Raw genomic sequence first — 23,171 nt, 5'->3', positions numbered from 1 at the left:
TGAACTTTCCTTCGTTCTGAACATCGTTTGTCGTCGGCGTCGTGGAGATCGTCGTGGTGCTCCGGTGGTGGTCTTGTCCACTTAGAATAGTGTAGTAAGTTAGGGGCCTTCAAAGAAGAAAGAAGCAATTGGCGCGGAGATGCTGGAGGTGTCAGTTACTATGCTAGAGTAGGATAGCGAAACAATACCAGCCAAACCTTTCCGGGGGGCGCAGGTTGCCCACAGGAGGTCGACTTGCCAGCGCTGTCCTTCGCGCTGAGCTCCCTCCATCCTTCTTTCTGTCTGCTGAGACGCGAGGTTGCGGCGCGCAGCTCATAGCAGCGCACCGACTGCCGCGGGCTCCGCTGGGCGATTGCAGCCGAGTCCGTTTCTCATCTAGCTGCCGCCGCGGCGACCTGCCTGGTCTTCCTCCTGGACGCTAGCGGTAAGTTGGAGCCCCCGGGCGACACTACTAGCCGAGACCCTAATGATTTAGGCAGAGGATGAGGTAAGGGTGCTTAGACAGGTCCCTGATGGTTGCACCCTGCAGGACCGCACTGGTTCGGGAGGATGGTGGGAGCGACTCAGAGCGCTCAGATCGCGGGGAGGCTGGGGGTCTCTAGAAGAGACAAGGACGTAGGCTTCACTAAAAAAGCAGCGGGAATCTTGAGGAGGTTGGAAGACCTGAGATGTAAGCGCTAGAGGGAAGCAAGGATCTAGGGGACCCTCGCGCTCAGGAAAAGCTGTGAGAGTAAGACTGGGGTGGGGTCTCTAGAAGTAAGGGGAGGGGGAAGAGAGCAGGGAGGGATGGAAAGGAGGAGGAGTAAAACTGATCGCGGGGGTTCTCTGGTCCAGGGGTTGGGCTGAGGAAGGTGAAATCGAGTAAGGCGGGGGGGGGGGGGGGCGGGGATACAAACTGTTCACCATATTAAGAAATTGGTCTCGGGCTAAGTGGAATGGGGGCTCAGAGCTTGAAGTAATGGGAGCGGGGCTGGACGGAGGGGCAAATGATCTCTATTATGTTCTTGTTAAAACCGACCCTCGTTTTTGGAGGGTCTCAGTGAACACACGTTAACTCTGGGAGATTACACACTGCGGATCTGTGTCTTGGTCTAACATCTGCTGGCTGAATTTGAACAGCGTTGCTGATGATCACGTAAGTTTAAGAGGATGGTCTAAGGGTATCCAGCGAGCCTTTTTATTAGCTTACCTAAGTCATTTGGCTACAGTTTTATATTTTGTAAAGGATTATGGAATAGTCTCCAGTTCTGCCTCTTATCCTGGTCTCTTTGCTCAGCTTAACCTGACAAACAGTGTTGCCAGCATACTACGGAATTGCTAAACATGAACAGGTTGCTGGTTCCTGGTGCGACATAAAGTTCGTCATTGCAAAACATGTCTATGCGTCTGTTTTTTTCTGCGTCGAGCCCTTTGCGCCTTGCTTGCTATTAGATGCTAGTAGGTGACTAAGGTGACAAACACTTCACACTATGTTCGAGACCCCTTATTTTAAGTGACAGAGCCCCTCCAAGAAACACAGAAGGCGACATCAGCGGTTAGAGGTTATTTAATTCAGTTCAGAATAGCTGCAAGTACCTGGCAGGTTCTTCATTAACATTTACCAGTTTGCCCCCATTCAAAAAAGCTTTAACTGATACCCTTAACATATATGCCCCTTTCCATTTACCTCTTAAATAGAATAAGCATGGAAAATGTCCATTAGGGGAACATGGGATTGAACTAAAATGCTTGGGGGGGGGGAGAAAATGTTGCGCAGTTAGTAATCTCTGCACTCGCAGCTTGTTGCAGACAATCGTGACGTCATATAAACAGTGGTGAAAAAAGATGTATCAAGACTGACTTTAAATTTTTCAATAAGAAGTTTATATATATATATGATATACATACATGCATGCATACATACATACATACATATGTGTGTATATAAAATCATACACTGATAAACAAAACATTCATGCAGTATACATAAACCATCACCCGGAGTTGACTACATAATGACAATGAGAATGGATAATTAACATGCATCGCAGAAAAATTATTTCTTCATTTCTTTTGCATCATCTTTCTCTCTCTCTCTCTCTCTCTCTCTCTATCTATCTATCTATCTCATACACACACACACATACACACACACACACACACACACACACACAATATTGCCCTTTAAGAGAAGTATACGTTTTGGCACCTTTATTTTGGGAAATCATCTACAACTCCCTACCTCACCCTATAGGTAGGGACTTTTTTGCTCCCTATACATTTAGGATGTAGACCATAGGGTATTTAATTGTGTTTTTCATTCACTAAATTTGTTCTTTTGGTCTTCTTGGAAAGTGAACAAAATATGTGCTCTGTGCAGGTCATTTCTCTCCTAATAGCACCCAGCATCTGCTACAGCGAGCCCAACTCAAGCCCCATATGTCGGAAGGTGAATAAGGCTGTGATTGCAGTGGCCAGGTAGGATTGGGGTGTTTGCAACAACACTGAGAGGGGTTTTCTAACAGCAAAACAGATGGAACTCTGTTAACCCTTCATCTGTTGTCTTTCTTTTTTCTGCCATGTAAAATTGTCATGGATGCAGTGATGACTTTTTCAGGTAATAACATAATAGGCTTTGACGCAGTATGAATTCACAGGAAAAAGAAGATCATGAAAACTGATTTTTTGAGAAACTCCTGGATGCCAGGCAGGGATTCAAAAGTATTGCATTTATGCTTTACTTCATAATATCTTCAGAGCATCATTATAAGAAAATTGTATGTTAAATGTTATTGATACCAGCCAGTTTTCTCCCCAATTTCCAAACATTTTCTCATAGATTAATGCAAGGAAGCACAAAGTACCTCTTTGTGCTTACACGGTTACCTGAGAAGAACATATCTATTTCTCCAGCAACAAAAATAAAAACTGAAGGTCCTGGGCTGCAACAGAGCACTTTCCTAGAATGTAAAAAACATTATGTTTGATATCCGGCATTGCAAAAAAGAATGCCCTAATTTTCTGCTAGGAATTTAAGAAATATGAGCACTGACACTACAGAAGACAGTAGATTTCCCCTCTAAAAAATAAACTCTTGACATTCTGTTATGTTTGCAGCGTTCTCGATATTGTTTGTAATTTAACTGTTTAGGGATATTTTTTAATTTGGCTGATCTGATAAATACCCAAACCTCAATAATAGTCTGAAAGCTAAATGAATCCTCACTATCTTCCTGTTTCATTTTAGTTTCACCAGATAAAAGCCATATATGTTTTCAAATAAAGGAAGCACAAAACCAACAGAATATAGGGTAGAAATTATCAGTCAGCAGCATGAAGTGTCTTCAGCTGCCTAAGACTGAAGTTTGTAGTTTGCAGAGCCCTGCTGCAAAACAATAATTAAGTTCCAGGATCTAATGGCTCCTTAGTCTCCAGACTATTTGGTTAGTATCATGAACATGTGTCTTGCCACTTCACTTATATAGAAGTGGAATCCTTCAAGAAACAAGGATACACAACTCTTGTGTTGAGAATATTTTAGTAGAGCATCCTTGAAAGCATAATGTCTAATGAAATAAATGCTTAGTTAGTTAATTAACTTGGTAGCCACAAGCCAACTGTGAAAATATTACTACATATTGGGGTCATTAAGATATTATTGTAACATAATAACACATAGTAATATAATATATAGTATAATATATAGTAGTATAATAAATTAATGTTACTTGTTTGTTGTGAACATTATAATATACTTTTTAACTATTATGCAAAACTGTATTTTATATTATCATTTGTCATCATTATAAAACACCTATGCCATTTTTTTCTGTGTATTGTACTGTTGAATCTCAGAAGAAAATCACCAGGTATCAGCCTAATTAATGTTCAATCTCTCTGTCACGGCCTTCGAAAAACATTTTAAGATTTCTCTACATACAGAGAACGTAACTGCAGAACAGCCTAGTAATCTCCCTTTCACACACTCAGCGTTAGAACCAACCGAGGATTTAAGGTGCACATCATTTGACTGGCCACTAGCAGGCATTTTAATGAGCAATTAGAATAGTATGAGCAGGATTTCAAACAAGATGTACAAGAGCTGGAATGCTGAGCTTGAGTCCCACTACCCAGCACTCACCTCTGCTTTATCTTTCTGCTGATTTCTCTTTCCACATATGTTTAAGTCTGAGCCATCTACACTATTCTAAAGATACTTTCAAGTTGCAGCACTTGTATACAACTAGCTACTGTTTAGTATTATAATTAAAATAACCCTGATTCATAGATGATTGGTTGCCTGGTCTAATTAGAAAAGAACTAGAAAAAACTTTTGACCCACAAACTGCCTTCATGGCCTTTTATATCTCTTGAAATCATACATTCAGGAATATTTTTCTTTTCTTTTAATAGTATTTTCATTTAACTCCAAATGTCCACTTAAAAGGCGAACAATGTCATTGCATATTAATGATGTATAACTGTACTGTAGCTATCAGAAAGCTTTGAGAACTGCACTCTCACACAACAGCCATATATTAGTATGCTGAATGTCATACAAAAGTGTATCCTTATAAGTTCATAAATATACATCTCCTAACATCAAGTTTCTTTTGGAACATGCAGAAAAACTGAAAGTGTTTTTGTGGTCAGCCATTTCATCTATTCCAAGTTTCTAAACATTCTCCTTACTCAGGATGGCAAGTAGAAGATATTTTCTGGGGAACAAGAAAGGGAGTACATTTCTCATCAAAGTAGTGAACAAATGTATAAAAGAAAAAGAGTTGAAGTCTCTTTGGAAGCAACCAAAATTATTGCAGTAAGTTATTAGGCAGGCCTTACAGGAAAAAAAAATTTGAGTAGTGTGTTTGGCCTCCTACAGAAGATGAGTCAGTTGGACCGGCAGTGCAGCAGGGAGCATGAGTGTTCTAAGATGTATTACTCAGTAATGGCAGGCTTTGGGGTTCAAGGAGTGTAAAAACTAAAACAATGAAATGCTATGAAGCCACTTCAGCTAATGTCCAGACAAATATATTAGTGGATTACATAGCTACAGTGGCCATGTTGCTTTATTTTCACAAAAAACATATTTTTTCTTTAATGTTATTAGTAAATGCCCTTAACTAAATGTCTTGTGTTCACATCTTTTTTTAAAAGTTTGTTTGAAACTCACATATCTCCTATTTTAGATCATGAATCAATACTCATTCAATGTTTTTATGTACAGCTCCCTCCAATTGAATCAAGAAGACTTGATCAAGTTAGCAAGTAGTTATTCTTCTTAAGATATAATAAAGGATGATGATAATAGTAGACATGATTCATTTAAAATTGCTGCATAATACATAGTACACATGTATAAGAGGTTTACATATGCTTTCTCATTAAAGCCTCACAACTGTCCCATGAGAAGGTAATAGTATTACCCAAGTTTGTACATTGGCAAACTGAAGCATGCAAAGAGGTGAAATAATATACTCAACTGTAGTGAACAACCTGAAGCCTGAAAGCAGGTACTTTTGAATATAGTGGCCACATTATTACACAGTAAACTCCTGTTGTTTGTGTTACACATTGTTTTGTACTATTATCACTAGGCTTTGAACAGGTGGCTATTATTGACATTCTCCCTTAAAACTTGCCAAGGCAATAAAATGGGCACATAACATTTCATGTAGATTTAGCTATCAGTTTTTTTTTTTTAAACAGATCAAATAATTTAGAAACATTGGTGCTGGAGGACTGAGAATTAAGCAGCTGAGGGAAACATGGCTGTGAATTATGAGGTCTTAATAGCAGCATTCAAGAGCAAGGTGATTTTAAGTTCAAAGTCTACTTGGGCTATATGCAAGACCATTATTCAAAAATGATAAGTCCTTTTGTCAAAAATGGAAAAAAGAAAGCAGATTTCATGGGAGTTACAGAATTGTAACAAACAATAAAATGAGATCAGGATAATAGCATATAGAAAAATAAGTACATGGTGCAGGGGCTCCTACACCTATTTATACTCTATTGAACCTATGTACACTACATCTATGTTGACAGCTATTTATATGGTTTGTATTTAGTGTCACTGCAACATAAATCTATCATATTTGGTCATTTTTTGAAAGCTGAGTACTTGCGATTCAAACAGGAAAATTAAAATGCTGGAAGTGCATAAACAGAATAATAGAAGGCTATTAGATTTATTAGAGAAACATTAGAAAATATTGAAATACTGGTGTGAATCTTATTCTACCAAATATTCCTTAGGTCTATGTGGTCTTCCAGGTTTGTCATATTCTACCAAATGCAGCAATTTTTTTTCCAACTGGCAATTATATATAATGAAACCTTTGTCTAAAATATGGAATCAATTAGCAAATTTACATTGATTATGTTGCCGATTGTAAGAAATCAATGTTCTATAATCTAAGAAATCAAGTATCAGGCACTATTATTTCCCTGAACATAATTTTAGACAAGTAAAGATTTACAAGTCTTAGATTAACTAAAGTTTAGTTCTAAAATAGTTTTATTTTCTATTTTACAGAGAAATACACACATGCTATTTGTGTGTGTGCGTGTGTGTTTGACCATTTGGCTGACTGTTTCTAGGTGTTAAGCATGTGCTTAGTGTGTAGGGCCAGTTACACATTTAGATCTGCTACATAACTTTGTTATTATTTGACCTTCAACTAGTTGTCTCAATGATCCACATTCTTTCTGTGATGAGAGTTGATGAGAAAGTCTAATTGTTTCTCTTTTCTATATAGGATATCAGAAGTTGCTATTCTTAAATTGCTTGCAGTGATAAGATCATGAATGTGTAGATTTTTGAATTTTAAACATTTAAAGTTAGCTTTATGATTCATATATTTTTCATATATCATTCTATTTTTTGATTAGCCATTGATTTCTGGAAGTTTATAATTCTCATACCCTACACTTTCATAAATGAACTAAAAGAACTTGAGGGAAAATTTTATGCTTTTATGCTCATGTGAAGTAAATCCAAAGGATCTGGTACTATTATAACAATATTTTTAGACCTATAGTTTAAGGAAGCAATAATGAATAGGTTTATTGATAGATTGTTTTTATCCTTTCATTACATATCTACTTTAAAATAATTGCAAATGGAAATATAAAATATATTTATGCTGTAAAATTATTATTCATTGAAAGCATGATTCTTGTTCTTCCAGATCTTATTTAAGTAGCCAATATAGTAGATTCATTAGGTAGGACGATTCTTTTCTTCCTTTCATTGGATAACAGTCTATCTCAATTTATAAAATATATTTATTAGTAAACAGCAACCAATTTTCTAAATTTTATTTAATTAAATCTATAAAATATACTGTTCATATTTATCAAATATATATTCCAAATTTGTCAACTATAAGATGAATAATATGTAAGAATAATGTAATTTCATCAAGTATTATTTTAAGGGCTTGGTGTATCGCCAATGATATTTTAGATGATTGATAGATGCTAACATGCGAATTATATAAAACTTCTCAAAAGAAACTAGCATTCAGAAAAGGCAATTCTCTTCCTTCTATTCGCCCCCTCAGAATAAACGAGAGGAAAATGTAACTGATCCATTTTTCTGAGACGTACCACTTCTTTTTTTCATTGCCATTGTGATTGTAGAGCCTTATTGTTAGTTCTTTAGCTGTCACTGCAAGAAAAAATACCTCCACTCAAATTTTGAGCTGAACACATACTTGGCTTTGATCACAAAGCACAAATAATGCAGAGTATTTACAGGGTCAATGGCAATAAAATGACAAATTAATTGTGAAATGCCAAGAATAAATACAGTGGGCACCAGGTAAATTGTAGAGTCCTGAGCTTCTGGTAAGGTATGACTTCAGGAACGGCAGCAGACTAATTCTCGGACTTAGTTCAGGGGGAAAGTACAGTTTTGCTACAAAGTGTGGAGAAGAAAGCTATTTTGCTGACTCTAAAGTCAATAAGCCAATGCCAGGCATGGTGGTGTGTGCCATGTAGTCAAGGTTGCAGCAGGAGAGTAGTGTGTTGGAAGCCAGACTGTGTTACAAATCAAGTTATGAAGTACATAGTAAGAACCTATCTCACTTAAAACCCAAATAAAATAAAAAATAATGGTTAAAATGTAGTGTTTTATAAATTTATATACACAAAATAGAAAAAGTCACTGATCACAGTAAAAGATCATCTAATTTCATACATAAAATTATCAAATTTTCTATTTCAATTTTACTAGGCACTTAGCCTATTGTGTTTTATTTTATTTTTGTTTATTGTCTTTAACTTAATATTTTAAAATTCAGTGTGACTATCTGCTAGGCATGATATCAAAGATTTTATAAGCATTATCTTGGAGTTTAAGCTGAGTACTAGCTATCTTTTTTATCAGGTCATATATACACAGATAGAGATTGTATTTAATTCATGCTTACATGCATAGGTCATTATATATTATGACTTAATTGAATGTTTTGACTGAGAATTAATGTATGAAAATAAAGGCACTGTGGAAAAGGGTTTAAGGTGCAAAATCAAGAGTTAAGTGACTTGAGTGCTAGGCTTTAATGAGCCTCTGTATCCTTTCCTTGTTAAAGAGGAATTCCTAGGCAGATCAGTAAAAAGCATTTAGCTAGCACACATGAAGGTCTTAGGCAAGAGGATCAGGAGTTTCAGGGTCATTTTTGACTATATAGCATGTTCAGTTGCCTAAGTTGCATGAGACTCTGTCAACACATACATACACACACACACACACACACACACACATGCATACACACAAATTCTAGTCATTTTTATATGTATACATAACCTGATAATGCCTTAGGAAGAGAAATTGATGGCTTTAAGAAACCTTTTTAAGTTCTGGAAATGTGTTAAACACACAGAAGTCAAAAAGGTAAAGTTAAATGAACCAGAATTCTTCACACAATGTTATTTCTAACAAGAGCAAAATTCCAGGGATTCATATTGCCAACCTTTGAACATATATAATTGTGATCCATAGTAATAAAGAAAGTTGGAGTTATTTTATATTCCTTCATTTTACTAGATATTACATAACAGGTACATTTATGATATTCTTCCTAATATCTATTTATATTAAATTTGCATTATGTATACACACACCCAAATTTGTTTTTCTTAGACCTACCTTTCACTTTGTAGACTAAGCTGCCCTCAAATTCATGATTCTCACTATCACTCACTCCAGAATTTTGGGATTACACATATGCACCACCATACCCAATCTATTTTCAAATATTTTCTATTTCTTGCAATTTTAAAAATTAATTATAGAGTTAAATTTCACCCAAAGTTCTATCCTTATGTTCTAGACTGCACTCCCCCCCTCTTTCATTTATTTTCTAAGAAAAGCAACACAAAGCTGAAAGTGCTTAAAAAAAATAGTCACATAGCATCATTATTAGTTGTAGCTCTTCTTTTTACAGAGTAATAGCATTTACATATGGTTATATAGTTTCAGTATGTGTTCTTATTTTATTTTCAACTTAACCACAAATTAATTAGGACCAATATTTTAGTATCACTTATGCAAATAAGACAGCTAATAGTAAATAAGTTGAAAAGTTATATTTGTGATCATACACTTAATCGTACAAACAGATTAAAACAATACTATGCTTCTGTCCCAACTTAATGTGCCAGACTTTGTTGACTTCCTATGGGAGCCCTTACCCATTAGGAAGAGTGAATCGAAGGTTAGTTCGGGGGAGATGAGGAAGGGCAGGAGGAGAGGTAGGAAGGAAAACTATGTTTGAAATGTAAAAAAATAAATAAATAAAAAAGAAACAATACCATGCTATTTCATTAAAGATTACATAGGACTTCCACTATTTCTCTGCCTTCTATGTTATGGATAGCTTCACAGAAATTTTGGTGGTGCTAATAAATAAATGACACAATTAAGAAAATTTGGAAGTAGGCTGGAGGGATGGCTCAGCCACTAAAGGCAAGGCTCACAACCAAAAATATAAGAAATTGTAAGGGCTTGGTGTGTTCTTGGCAGTACAGTGTTTGTCTAATCTGTGAGGCTCTAAGTTTCATCTCCGGCATCATTAAAACAAAAGTTATATAGAGTTTTGAGTGTGTATGTGGGGGGGGGAGCGAGGGAGTGGGAGAGACAGAGACAGGATAGAAATGATTAAAATAAATGATAAATGTGTTTCTGCAGAAGAGTAGACATTCATTTAAATGTGATCAAAGGTTATATAAACATAGCTGATTGATGAGCAATATGTCTTTGATAAAAACCTTAATAAAAACCAAATCACTTTCTGTAGAATCAATTGGGATAACATCCATCCCACTGTGTTTTACCCAAGTAAGGTTTCTTCAAAGTCAATGAAGTGCAGTTTCGATTGCTGCTTCTAATTTTCCAAAAATGCTTCAACTTGTTATTTTCTCTTATACCTATTATCCCTAGCCTATTCATATTTACTGTGAAATTTAGAACCCATGTATCAGAAGATGCTTTCAATATTTTACAATATCACAATATTACATACTATTGTTGAATGATGTTATAATAATATACATAGCATTGACCCTTAGATTTAATCCTCCCTTTCTTTCTGTAGAAAACTAGTAAAAAATTAATATATATTATTTTACTCCAAAATCCCTTTACAGTAGAGAATTCCCAATAGGAATTCACTAATATCTTGCTTAACATCAGTGTTGCTAACTTCCTGGCTAAGATGGAACTTCATGACTAGAAAATTTCTGGTTCATTAAACATATTAGATTTATATGGGACACATAGGTGGTTAGTGTGTAAAGGCTTCAAAGGACAAAGATTGTCATGGGCATCTACTCAACTAACTAACTAGAGGCCATTATTCCATTTCATACCACCTTTTCTGACCCCCATGTTAGAAGTTTTCTGATTTTGTATCTTTGCAGGTGACATAGACACTAGAAACAAGAGAAGAAAAAGCCATTTATACTTGGTTCATGGCTGCCATCATAGCTCCCTTTTGATTTCTAATTACTTTCCCATGAAAACCATAGTTAGATTTTTTGCCATTTTATGAGTCTAAAATTGCACTTTTTGTGTTCATATAAAATAATTTTGAAGTAATTATTCAGTTTTCTGTACCAAGATCTTAAACTGTGACTCCTGTGCCTTTTTTGATCACTGGAGACGTATCTTTTGAAGCCTGATTTACTTCAGGTCATAAGAACATGACATAAAATACAGATCCTGTGCTTAGAGTCATACAACTGTCAAAGCAGAATTTGATGTCCATTCCCTCCCTGCTTAAATCACTGTCACAAATTATACTGGTATGCAACAAATATCAAGATATAATACTGTAAAGAAGTATTAAATAGATGTCATACATATAGTTAGGAAACAGTACCGGCATGTAAGTGAGCTGAACATTTGACTATGATATAATCAGTTGCCTGTAACTATTAATTTCTGATACCAAAAGACTATTCATTTTTTATTAGATTATTTTTAGTAATATTAACAAGATACTTCATAATTTTTCAAGATATAGATGATGCAGTGAAAGTAACCATGAATTAATTACTAAACATAATAATAAATCAGTGGAATTAAAGTATTCTCATAGTTCTGAGTGATTCCATACTGTGTATGGGTTTTTGAAAATTAAAACATCAATGTAATGTTCTTGTGTGTCCGTTAGAGAGAGAGAGAGACAGAGAGAGTGACATAGACAGACAGAGAGATGGAGACAGAGGAGATGGAGAAAGAAGGAGAAAAGATAAAAAGAGAGAGGAGAGAGAATGAGTGAGAAAGAGAAAGAGAGAGGTTTGTGTAGGACAGGTCTGAGAATTCACTGAGGTCAGAGGACAACACCCTGCCTTTGATCCTCTCCTTCCACCGCTATGTGGACTGCAGTGATTGGCCTCAGACTAGCTGGCCTATGCTACATGTTCTTTACCCACAAAGACACCTTTCTGGCCACTACTGATTATGTTTAAAGATGCCTAAAATAAAATTAAAACTGGTTCTTGATTAACTTTTGGTAACATGAATAGTTATTATTAGTGCAGAAGCCATAGAGAAAATTCTATTCTTTTAACTCTGAATTCGGGTTCTTTTCCCACATAGTCCTTTGCCTGTGTGGCAAAATAAGAGAAAGCTTTTAAATTTTTTTTTTAGCTTTTAAAATTTTGACTGCATCATACTGTCCTTGAGAATCACATAATGCTTAATAAATTCAGAATGAACAAAAATACATTTGCATTCTTGGCTTAAAAATTAGAAACTTAGTACAAATATGTAAATACCTTGAAGACTATGACTTTTATTATTACTGACATGAGCACAGAAGATGCAATTATGTTTGTGTTATGCATCATATGCATACTTATCCACAACAGAAAGAAAAGAGTAATCTTTGAGGCTTATATTAAACTTATATTAGTTGATTGGCCACATAGACTTATGTAAGCTTTGATTTTTTTTTTTAATTTGAGCAACTGACGTCTGACACAGCTCAAGACTGGATGCTTACTCTATAAATTACATCCCTCAAAAATGTACAAATGCAAGCATGAGTCACTAGCTACAGAAGTCCATCTTTAATCCATTATGTCATTTTCATAAGGAAACAAACCAGTGACCTTCAGTCATTTTTTAAAGCAATGCCTCTGAACTATAGAGTATGGTAAATATACAATCACAACGTGAAAAAATCTATTAATTGAGGTAAAAAAAATATAAAATGAAATCTCTTCCCTTCTATGACTATTTTCCCATTCATTTGTATGAATACCTTACATATACAGGATGGGCTTAGAACTATATTTTAACATTATTTCATCTATCATTATATTGACACAGGAGAAATCATGTGTCCTTTTTAGGATTTTAGTCTCATTGATAAAACAATTTAAGAATGGATTCAGATACAAACACAAAGGAAAGTTTTATTAGAATTTAAAAGAACAAAATCAAAGCTATAAAGCCACGGCAGCCACCCAAGAGGAGAGAATGGAGGAGATAAAGAAAAAAGATCATGCCCTTTAGACTGGCATGCACTTCAGGCAGATGGCAAACAAATAGCCTCATGACAGGAAGGTATTAGAGAAAAAAGCAAAGAAGCTTAAAATGTTTAGGGGCAAGCCCCAAAAGAAAGAGGTATCAGGAAATAGAAATGGAGAGAACTGATAAAGAGCCAAGTACAAAGGCTGGGAGAACACTTTCCGTGGCACCTGGAGTAACAAACAGCCTACCAGTTCAAAAATGAGTCAAACACTTATGCAGTATCTGTTCAGATCTAACGTTTTCCGGGCCTGAGTTGGAACACAAGTCAGGAGATAGACATCATATAATGGCTTCTCCAAATCAAAAAAAAAAAAAAATGTGTGAATCCTTAAAGATCTCAGTTCATATTGAAATGTGAGGAAATCATTATTTATTAATAGCAAATGGATAGAAAAATGTGCAAGATGTTGTACATTTGGCAGAGGCCTGTCATGTAAGGTTTTATTCTTCTTGGAATCCAAGGTGGCAACAGTGTTGGGACAATGACTTATCTCTGTGCCTTCCACCAAAATAAAGGGCAAACACACAAAGTGACAATATAAATATCAGACTTTTATTTTGCCTTCCATTATCTTATGGGTCCAAGAGAGGACTCAATGCTTTTTCACAAAATCAGCTGTTTTTTTTTTTTTTTTTTTTTACCAAAAGTACCTGTTTCACAATGGGCAGATGTTTGTTGATAGGTTAAAGCACTCGTTATAGCTGTTGTTTGCCTATACCCAAATAAGCCATCTCTTTGTGATCTTCCTTTTATCCTAAACGGATGAAGTTTCCTCCTTAGATGACTATGATAATCTGGGAATGTACAGAGAAGTGCATTCAGCTCTTTTGTGATGCTAGCATCCATTGACTCAGGTCTCAATATTGGTAACAACATGTGTAATGTTGAGTTAAACCTCTTAAATAATCACAGAATTATCCTCTATGTCACTTTATATATCAATTATAAGTCGTGTCAAAAGTAATTATATGAGACTTGGAGAACTGTAAAATGTGCCCTTTAAAACATGTATTTGTATTAATATATAAAACACGGTTGTGCTCAGGACCACCTCACACTGCCAAAAATCAAATTTATTGTGGAAATTTAAAAATTGCAGTAGCTCAGTAAGGTAAGGGAAGATCAAAGACTTGAACTGATAATATATGCATCATAAAATGTGTCTGAAATTTATAGTTAGCTGATGGGGAAAGACATGTTGATTGATGAAAATATTACCATAAAGAAGGATGTGAGCCGTGAGTCAGAGAGCACAGTGGAGTATTCCTGTCGTGAGAGAGAGATACATGAAAATGCCATAAATTTGAGGCTTGCCTGGGCTACGTAATAAACAACAAAGAAAATGCCCTGATTAGGTTGGAAGGATACACTCAGAAAAGAATTAACTTTAGTGAATTAACCTTTTAAAAATCTGAAACAGACAGATCAGAAAATATTTTTGCTTGCTAAGTTTCAGATAAATACTTTTCAAAAAACCTTAGACGATTATGTTATTTTCCATGTGAGGGAAAACTGAATAAAAAATCCTAACAATGACATCACATCACATTGTTCTGGCTGCAGTAGTCACATGTGACCACTAGGGGGCCGCTCTTCCATTTGCAGCAGTTGTGTGATCAAAACCAGAAATATTCCCTCCATGAGTACTGAACAATTAGATGAAATTAAATTAAATTGGAGCTGCAACAGGTGGAGTAGATTACTACAGTGTAGCGAGGTGATATTATTTGTTGCAGTGCAATCTATACTTTGTATCATATAAATCGACAACAAGTGTATCTTCACTATGCATAGATTCTTAACTGTTCTTAAAAATAGCTAACTTTGTATCTCTGCCTCCTGAAATATGTTAGGGAGAATAAGCTTCATGCACCTTTCCCCCAAAGAAATTGATTTTTCTATTTTAAATATTTTAAAGTTCCCATAAAACAGAATCTTAATTTTGAACATTTATTGTCACAGTCGCTGCAATGAATCTTTGCGCTAACTTCTCGAAGTGACAAAAAGGTAGTCATACAAATTTATTAATATTAAATGCATTTTTAAATAAATCCAGATAAGAAGGGAAATTTTTATTCAGGTTGTTTTCCTCCTATTTTTACTCACAACTCCTTTGTTGTACCACCATCATAAGGAATGAGAGGTAGAGTAAGTTATTGCTATAATACATTCAATCTTGGATACTGTGAAATATAATCACATCAAATTTCTTAAAATTGTGACTAAAATTTGCAATTACATATTTTTATACTACTCATACCAACTTATGTTGCGAGGTCTGTAATTTCATTATTTTAATAAGCTCAAATCACAGAATATTTTCTATATATTTTTCATAATTTTAATGGTATCTACTTCACTCCATTTTACTTGGCTCACCAAAAATGTTTGCTTGTATTTTAAGAAAGTATCTGTATTTAAAACATCTTTGTCCTGTTTGTAGTGCTTGGAGAAACTTTTCCTGTTTAAAATAAGAAATTAAAATTACTAAGAGTTTGTTTAAAAAATGTAGCTAATATTTGTTTTAACCTCGACTTCACATTCAAAAATAAATGAGTACAAAATTGATACTGCTATGATAAGGGACATTTAAATGATGATTGTCAAGTGTTATTTTCTTTCCCATAGGTTAATATCCTCTTGGGGTCTATGGAACAAACAACAGTTGTCTTATATGAAATGATGGCTCAACCTAACATGATGTAGACTTTTGCCAGTTCACTTACAATATCAAACTGACATAGGATTTTTTTTCCTGAGCAGAAAGACAAACAGAGGTGCACCTGCTTCAACTGGAAAACTATGGAGCTAAGATTTTCATGTTGAGTTCGTGGATAGCATTCCAGCTACTTTTCCGTCAGGCCTTACCAAATACAATTGCATAAGTACCTTGGCTAGGCCCTTACTTATAAAGTCCTTATTCTATTTTTTCTTCATGTTTACTTTCAGGGTTCTCAACCAATACCTGCAAGCATAGGCCAATGAACATCATCTTTCCAAATTAATTGTAAGTATACCCATAAGCATGCTTTGAGACTCGTATTTTGAATTACTATTTAACCATTATATATAGGTTATTACAAATATTTTGAAAACTTAGACCTGCCCCCAAACTACTAAGACATATAGCATGAATTGAAAATTATGTTAAGGCAACCGAAAACAATTATGTTCTTATCAAATTATGTTTTATCAAGTTATGTGTGACGCAGATACCCTTATCAAGTTGCAAATCACTATCTTGACTTTGTGAGATTATTTTATTGTGAGATTTTATGTCAGGAAAATTTTGTCAGTGATGAAAAGCTATGATCTCTTGATTTACACCTATAGTGGCAAACTCGTAGCTGTGGTTTGGAATAAAGAAATCAGACTATCATTTACTGGTGTTAGATTTTAGAAAGCAAACCTCTTTAACTATTCTCGACAGATGAAGCTGGTGAGGAACTTGACTGAATAGCAGCAGAATATAGGTCCATACCAGGAAATAAAATAAAACAATCGTGATCATGACTTTTTAAGCCAAGTATAAAGAAGATTAGAACCTTTGGTTTCAGTCATAGTTCTGAAAACCAATAAAGACAAACTATCAGTCATTAAAGACGAAAAGCGGAGAAATGAATGCTGGGCATGGTGGCACACAGCTTTAATCCTAGCATTCGGGATGTAGAGGCAGGTGGATCTCTGAGTTCGAGGCCACCCTGGTCTACAGAGTGAGTACCAGGACATTCATGGCTACACAGAGAAACTCAATCTCTAAACAAAAGAAAAGGGAAAGGAAGGGAAGGGAAGAAGGAAGGAAGGAGGGAGGGAGAGAGGGAGGGAGGGAAGGAGGAAAGGAAAGAAGGAAGGAAAAAAAGCATGATTATGTGACTGAATAAATAAATTACAGGTTAAGCAATTCTCAATTAATTTGTCAGTGTCTGTTCTACATGGAAAGAAGAAAAAGACAAGATCTCCTGAGAAAATTGGGAGCATGGTGACGATGGGAGAGGGTTAAAGGGAGAGGAGAGTAAGAGAGGAGAGCAGAGGAAATTGTATAGCTCAGTAAAATCCATTTAAAAAAAGGAAAAAAGAAAAAGAAAAAATTCTCACTGTCATATTTATGTAGCTAATACCACAAAATGAATTTACAATTGTAGTTTTAGAATGATTGACAATTGCAAAAATCTAATTCATTACACTAGGGATATTTTAATGTATACTTTTAGTAGAATGTTTATATCTATACATATAAATTAATGTTAGTATATACATATCAGTACAAAACCCAAGTGAAATATGCAAGCCTACTAAACTTCAAAAGTTATTAAGATGGAAATAGGAATGGGAATATCTGCTACACACATAATTTATGATTTTGAAAAATGGAAGAAAGAAGAAATTAGTGAGTTTTTTCATTAATGGGGATATATCAAAATGGCTACATGTACCCATACTCAAAACAACCAGCATCAAATGTCCTGTCATGTTATTAAGCACATCCATATTTAATGTGATGGTAGACACAACACTTCTTGTACTTTATATATTTTAAAAGGGTTCTATTACTCTCTCTCACTAGTTTTTCATGTGTTGGAATAAAATAAATCCTTAGGGGAAATTCAAAATGTACAAAGTGTAAAATTGTGAAGTATCCCAGCAGGAGAACTCTCACTGTAAGTTTATGAAGATCGAAGTGTACCCCAGATATTTTCAGTGTGTTGGTGAAATAGGTTAACATGGATGTACAGGTAAGTTTACATGGTATTCACACGAGGTCATCAACAGCATCATAAGCCCTGTACAGAGAGAAAGACCAAGGTCAGTCTTATCATAATATGAGGTCAGTCAATTCCACCTTTGCTACCACCTTTTCAGTATTATTCTGCCTTAGGTAAAACATCATGTCTCTACCTCTGTATGCTCAGTGTCTGCGACCCCACAATAAGTGTTTACTTCATCTCTTCCTGGCCTGTGCACTCTTTGTGCACATACCTGCTGAGCCTTGGTTCTTAATCATCCATTAGAGAAACTTTGATATGTAAATTCCTCTTAAGGTACCAATTGTTGATAAGTTCTATCCCGTTCCTCCTAGAAGAAATTCAAAGGCAAAATATAGTTCAAAATCCATTTGGAGGTAAAGTTTTCGACGATTTCACTTCTCCAAGAGGCTCTCCTACCAGGGTGTGCCAGTGACATGAAAACTAGATCCCCTACTCACCTACTATAAATGGTTGGAAACTAGTTGTTTATTTCAATGATGTAGCTAACGTTCTTAATATGCTAATACTCACTGTATAGAGATGAGTACCAAGAGTGCTATTATAATACCTATATACCTATAAGCCTTTTTTTCCCATGACAAGATTAACATGGCATATACATGCTTGGCAAGCATACTACTACAGAGCTTTTGAGTTTCTGTGACAATTTAAAAAAATAAGAATCAATAGTTTTTAAAAAATAAAAGGAGTTTCACATGATTTGTTTTACTATCCTTCAAAATTAGTAATAGCTTCCTTGTACTCCTACAGATTCAAATACAAACATATATGTTATATATACACATGAACACAAACGGAGATAGATAGATAGATAGATAGATAGATAGATAGATTCTCCAAGATAATGATTTAAGTTAGATATTCTATGTCCCTTTTGAAAACTGAACAGTTTTCAGATGAACAGCTGTGTTTCTTCTGAACAAGATAAAGTTTGTAATAATACCAGTAAGTACTGAATGTAAACATTGGTATCTTAGTTTTGTTTTTTCGGTACATGATAACAGTACTGAAAGTTCTTTATCTCAGTAGGTTTTTTTTGTTTGTTTGTTTGTTTGTTTGTTGTTTTTTGTTTTTTGAGACAGGGTTTCTCTATGGTTTTGGAGCCTGTCCTGGAACTAGCTCTTGTAGACCAGGCTGGTCTCGAACTCACAGAGATCCGCCTGCCTCTGCCTCCCGAGTGCTGGGATTAAAGGCGTGTGCCACCACCGCCTGGCTCTCAGTAGTAAATGTAGGAAAGAAAGAGCACCAACAGATTACCTCTACACCTCCAGGACAAGATGTATACTTGCCACTCTCTTAAAAATGGAAGAACTTTTATTTTGAAACTTGTGGCCTTGAGGTATTAGAAATTAAAATAATTCACTTAACAAACGGCTTGATATGAACTCTCTAATGCATAACTTTCAGAATGTTTCATTCTAGGTTTGCAAGTGATTTGACAAAGATATAAAAAAATAAAAATATATGTCAAATATTACTATTGATAGAGTTCCACTATTTTAGTGTGCACTGTATTATAATGTGTCTTTTCCAAACATATTTAAAATACTTGTATTTTTGAAGCATATTTTCTTTACCCTCAACTCTTCATTTGAATAAATTAAAAGATAATCAGAAAGGTATGAAGGAAGCAAAGAATTCAGTGCTAAGCACTAACATATCATTGTTTTATATTGGTTAACACATTTGTATCGCCAATAAGAACACAGTGTGTTAATTGGAATACCTACTTGATCATCAGTTTTACAATAATTATAAAAGTTATATAATAAAATACTAGTACTACTAGAAGAGAAACAATCAGTCAAAGTATTTTAAGCACAGGTAAGATTTCAGTCTTTGTGATCTAGCATTATACACAGTATTTTTGATAAACTACACTTTTAGGCCGGACTTCTTAACACTTCATTGAATGCAAAAGATATGGGATTGTCTAGATACTTAAAGAGCTTCTTGTTGCCCTATAAATGTGTAGAAATGTAATTAAAAATATGTACTCATAAAAAATAAATCTATGTAAAATCCAGTTGACCTAGCTAGAAATTTAAAAACCATGTACAGTACAAATACATTTTTATTAGAAGTAGGCTGTGCTAAAACTTATAAGGCTAACATGATGGTTTAAAATACATATATTATCAAAAAGTTTCACCTTCCTCAAAATTAGTGAAAGTCACACAATTTTGAAAGGTAAGTAACCAAATAGTCTGTTGTAACTTCACTGACTGCCAACGTCAGTGAATACATGCATGTAAGTGGTTGTCATGATCAAAGGCTTTGTCACACAAAAAATATTGATCCCAAATTTCACTACTTTAAAAGATTAGTCTTAAAAACATACTTAATGTAATTTAGAAAGCATTAGCTGACCTTTCCCCACAGAAACATACCCTAGACATTCTATTGGCTCAAAGTTTCAAGGTCAACCCTTGCTAAATGTACAGTTTGAAGCGATCCTGGGCTATCTCAATTGGGATTTTCTGTCTCAAACAGAGAACAGAACAGACAGAAGCACTAGAAAAATCTATAGTTTCAAACTACTTTAATTTTCCATTGTTTTATTATTATTTTAGTTTTGTTCTAATGAGTTGTCCTTTCCTATTTCACAATAGCCTAAATTTGTCTTAAATCTCATGCATGTGCTATGACTCATACATTTTGTAATCCTGTTCACCTTTTCTTTTTTTTTATTTTTTCAAACAATTGAATTTTTTTTTAATTTATTTAATTATTAAGGATTTCTGCCTCGTCCCCACAACCGCTTCCCATTTCCCTCCCCCTCCCCCGATCAAGCCCCCCCCCTAATCTTCTCGAAGAGCAATCAGGGTTCCCTGACCTGTGGGAAGCCCAAGGACTGCCCACCTCTATCCAGGTCTCCTAAGGTGAGCATTCAAACTGCCTAGGCTCCCACAAAGCCAGTACGTGCAGTAGGATCAAAAACCCACTGCAATTGTTCTAGAATTCTCAGTATTCCTCATTGTCCGCTATGTTCAGCTAGTCCGGATTTATCCCATGCTTTTTCAGACCTAGGCCAGCTGGCCTTGGTGAGATCCCAATAGAACATCCCCATTGTGTTAGTGTGTGGGTGCATCCCTCGTGGTCCTGAGTTCCTTGCTCGTGCTCCGTCTCCTTCTGCTCCTGATTTGGACCTTGAGATCTCTGTCCGGTGCTCCCGTGTGGGTCTCTGTCTCTGTCTCCTTTCATCACCTGATGAAGGTTAATATTCCAGAGGATGCCTTTGTGTTTGTCTTTGGATTCACCTTATTTAGCTTCTCTAGGAACATGAATTATAAGCTCAATGTCCTTATTTATGGCTAGAAACCAAATATGAGTGAGTACATCCCATGTTCATCTTTTTGGGTCTGGCTTACCTCACTCAGGATAGTGTTTTCTATTTCCATCCATTTGTATGCAAAATTCAAGAAGTCCTTGTTTTTTACTGCTGAGTAATACTCTAATATGTATATATTCCATACTTTCTTCATCCATTTTTCCGTTGAAGGGCATCTAGGTTGTTTCCAGGTTCTGGCTATTACAAACAATGCTGCCATGAACATAGTTGAGCATATACTTTTGTTGTATGATAGGGCCTCTCTTGGGTATATTCCCAAGAGTGGTATTGCTGGATCCAGGGGTAGGTTGATCCCGAATTTCCTGAGAAACCGAAACACTGCTTTCCAGAGTGGTTGCACAAATTTGCCTTCCCACCAGCAATGGGTGAGTGTACCCCTTTCTCCACAACCTCTCCAGCAAAGGCTATCATTGGTGTTTTTTATTTTAGCCATTCTGACAGGTGTAAGGTGGTATCTTAAAGTTGTCTTGATTTGCATTTCCCTGATCGCTAAGGAAGTTGAGCATGACCTTAAGTGTCTTTTGGCCATTTGAAGTTCTTCTGTTGAGAATTCTCTGTTCAGATCAGTGCCCCATTTTATAATTGGGTTGATTAGCCTTTTACGGTCTAGTTTCTTGAGTTCTTTATATATTTTGGAGATCAAACCTTTGTCAGTTCCAGGGTTGGTGAAGATCTTCTCCCAGTCAGTGGGTTGCCTTTTTGTCTTAGTGACAGTGTCCTTTGCATTACAGAAGCTTCTCAGCCTCAGGAAGTCCCATTTATTCAACGATGCCCTTAGTGTCTGTGCTGCTGGGGTTATACATAGGAAGTGGTCTCCTGTGCCCATGTGCTGTAGAGTACTTCCCACTTTCTCTTCTATCAGGTTCAGTGTGTTCGGACTGATATTGAGGTCTTTAATCCATTTGGATTTGAGTTTTGTGCACGGTGATAGATATGGATCTATTTTCATTCTTCTACAGATGACATCCAGTTGTGCCAGCACCATTTGTTGAAGATGCTCTCTTTTTTCCATTGTATACTTTTAGCTCCTTTATCGAAGATCAGGTGTTCATAGGTTTGTGGGTTAATGTCAGGGTCTTCTATTCGATTCCATTGGTCGACTTCTCTGTTTTTATGCCAATACCAAGCTCTTTTCAATACTGTAGCTCTGTAATAGAGTTTGAAGTCAGGGATGGTAATGCCTCCAGACAAACCTTTATTGTATAAGATTGTTTTGGCTATCCTGGGTTTTTTGTTTTTCCATATAAAGTTGATTATTGTCTTCTCCAGATCTGTGAAGAATTTTGATGGGATTTTGATGGGGATTGCATTGAATCTGTAGATTGCTTTTGGTAGAATTGCCATTTTTACTATGTTGGTCCTCCCAATCCAAGAGCAAGGGAGGTCTTTCCATTTTCTGGTGTCTCTTCAATTTCTTTCTTCAAAGACTTATAGTTCTTGTCAAGTAGATCTTTCACTTCCTTGGTCAGGGTTACCCCAAGGTATTTTATGCTATTTGTGGCTATCGTGAAAGGTGATGCTTCTCTGATTTCCCTCTCTGCTTCCTTATCCTTGGTGTATAGGAAGGCAACTGATTTTTTGGAGTTGATCTTGTATCCTGCCACGTTACTAAAGCTGTTTATCAGCTGTAGGAGTTCTTTGGTAGAATTTTTGGGGTCGCTTATGTACACTATCATATCATCTGGAAATAACGAAAGCTTAACTTCTTCCTTTCCAATACGAATCCCCTTGATCTCCTTATGTTTTCTTATTGCTATTGCTAGAATTTCAAGCACTATAGTGAAGAGGTATGGCGAGAGTGGACATGCTTGTCGTGTTCCTGATTTTAGTTGGATGGCTTTGAGTTTTTCTCCGTTTAATTTAATGTTAGCTGTTGGCTTGCTGTAAATAGCTTTTATTATATTTAGGTAGGACCCTTGTATCCCTATTCTCTCCAAGACCTTTATCATAAAGGGGTGTTGAATTTTGTCGAATGCTTTTTCCGCATGTAGTGAAATGATCATATGGTTTTTTTCTTTCAGT

General features: G+C 35.6%; 1 protein-coding gene across 1 annotated transcript in view; it reads left to right on the top strand.

Annotated features, from left to right (window-relative positions):
• The first annotated feature begins 323 nt into the window (after positions 1 to 323).
• The window catches only part of LOC121441141 (5-hydroxytryptamine receptor 2C-like), a 242,323-nt gene continuing 219,475 nt past the window's right edge, over positions 324 to 23,171 (top strand). Inside the window, exons 1-2 of the mRNA XM_041642276.1 lie at positions 324 to 424; positions 15,981 to 16,038. The gene's annotated coding sequence lies outside the window, so the exon portion shown is untranslated. The remainder of the gene's footprint in view (positions 425 to 15,980; positions 16,039 to 23,171) is intronic.

This window comes from Microtus oregoni, unplaced genomic scaffold (assembly GCF_018167655.1).
Source record: "Microtus oregoni isolate MIOR12 unplaced genomic scaffold, Mior012 000073F_ref0000255, whole genome shotgun sequence".
Taxonomy (NCBI): Eukaryota; Metazoa; Chordata; class Mammalia; order Rodentia; family Cricetidae; genus Microtus; species Microtus oregoni.
Note: the sequence above shows the minus strand (reverse complement) of the source record. Positions and strands in the feature narration are given on the sequence as shown.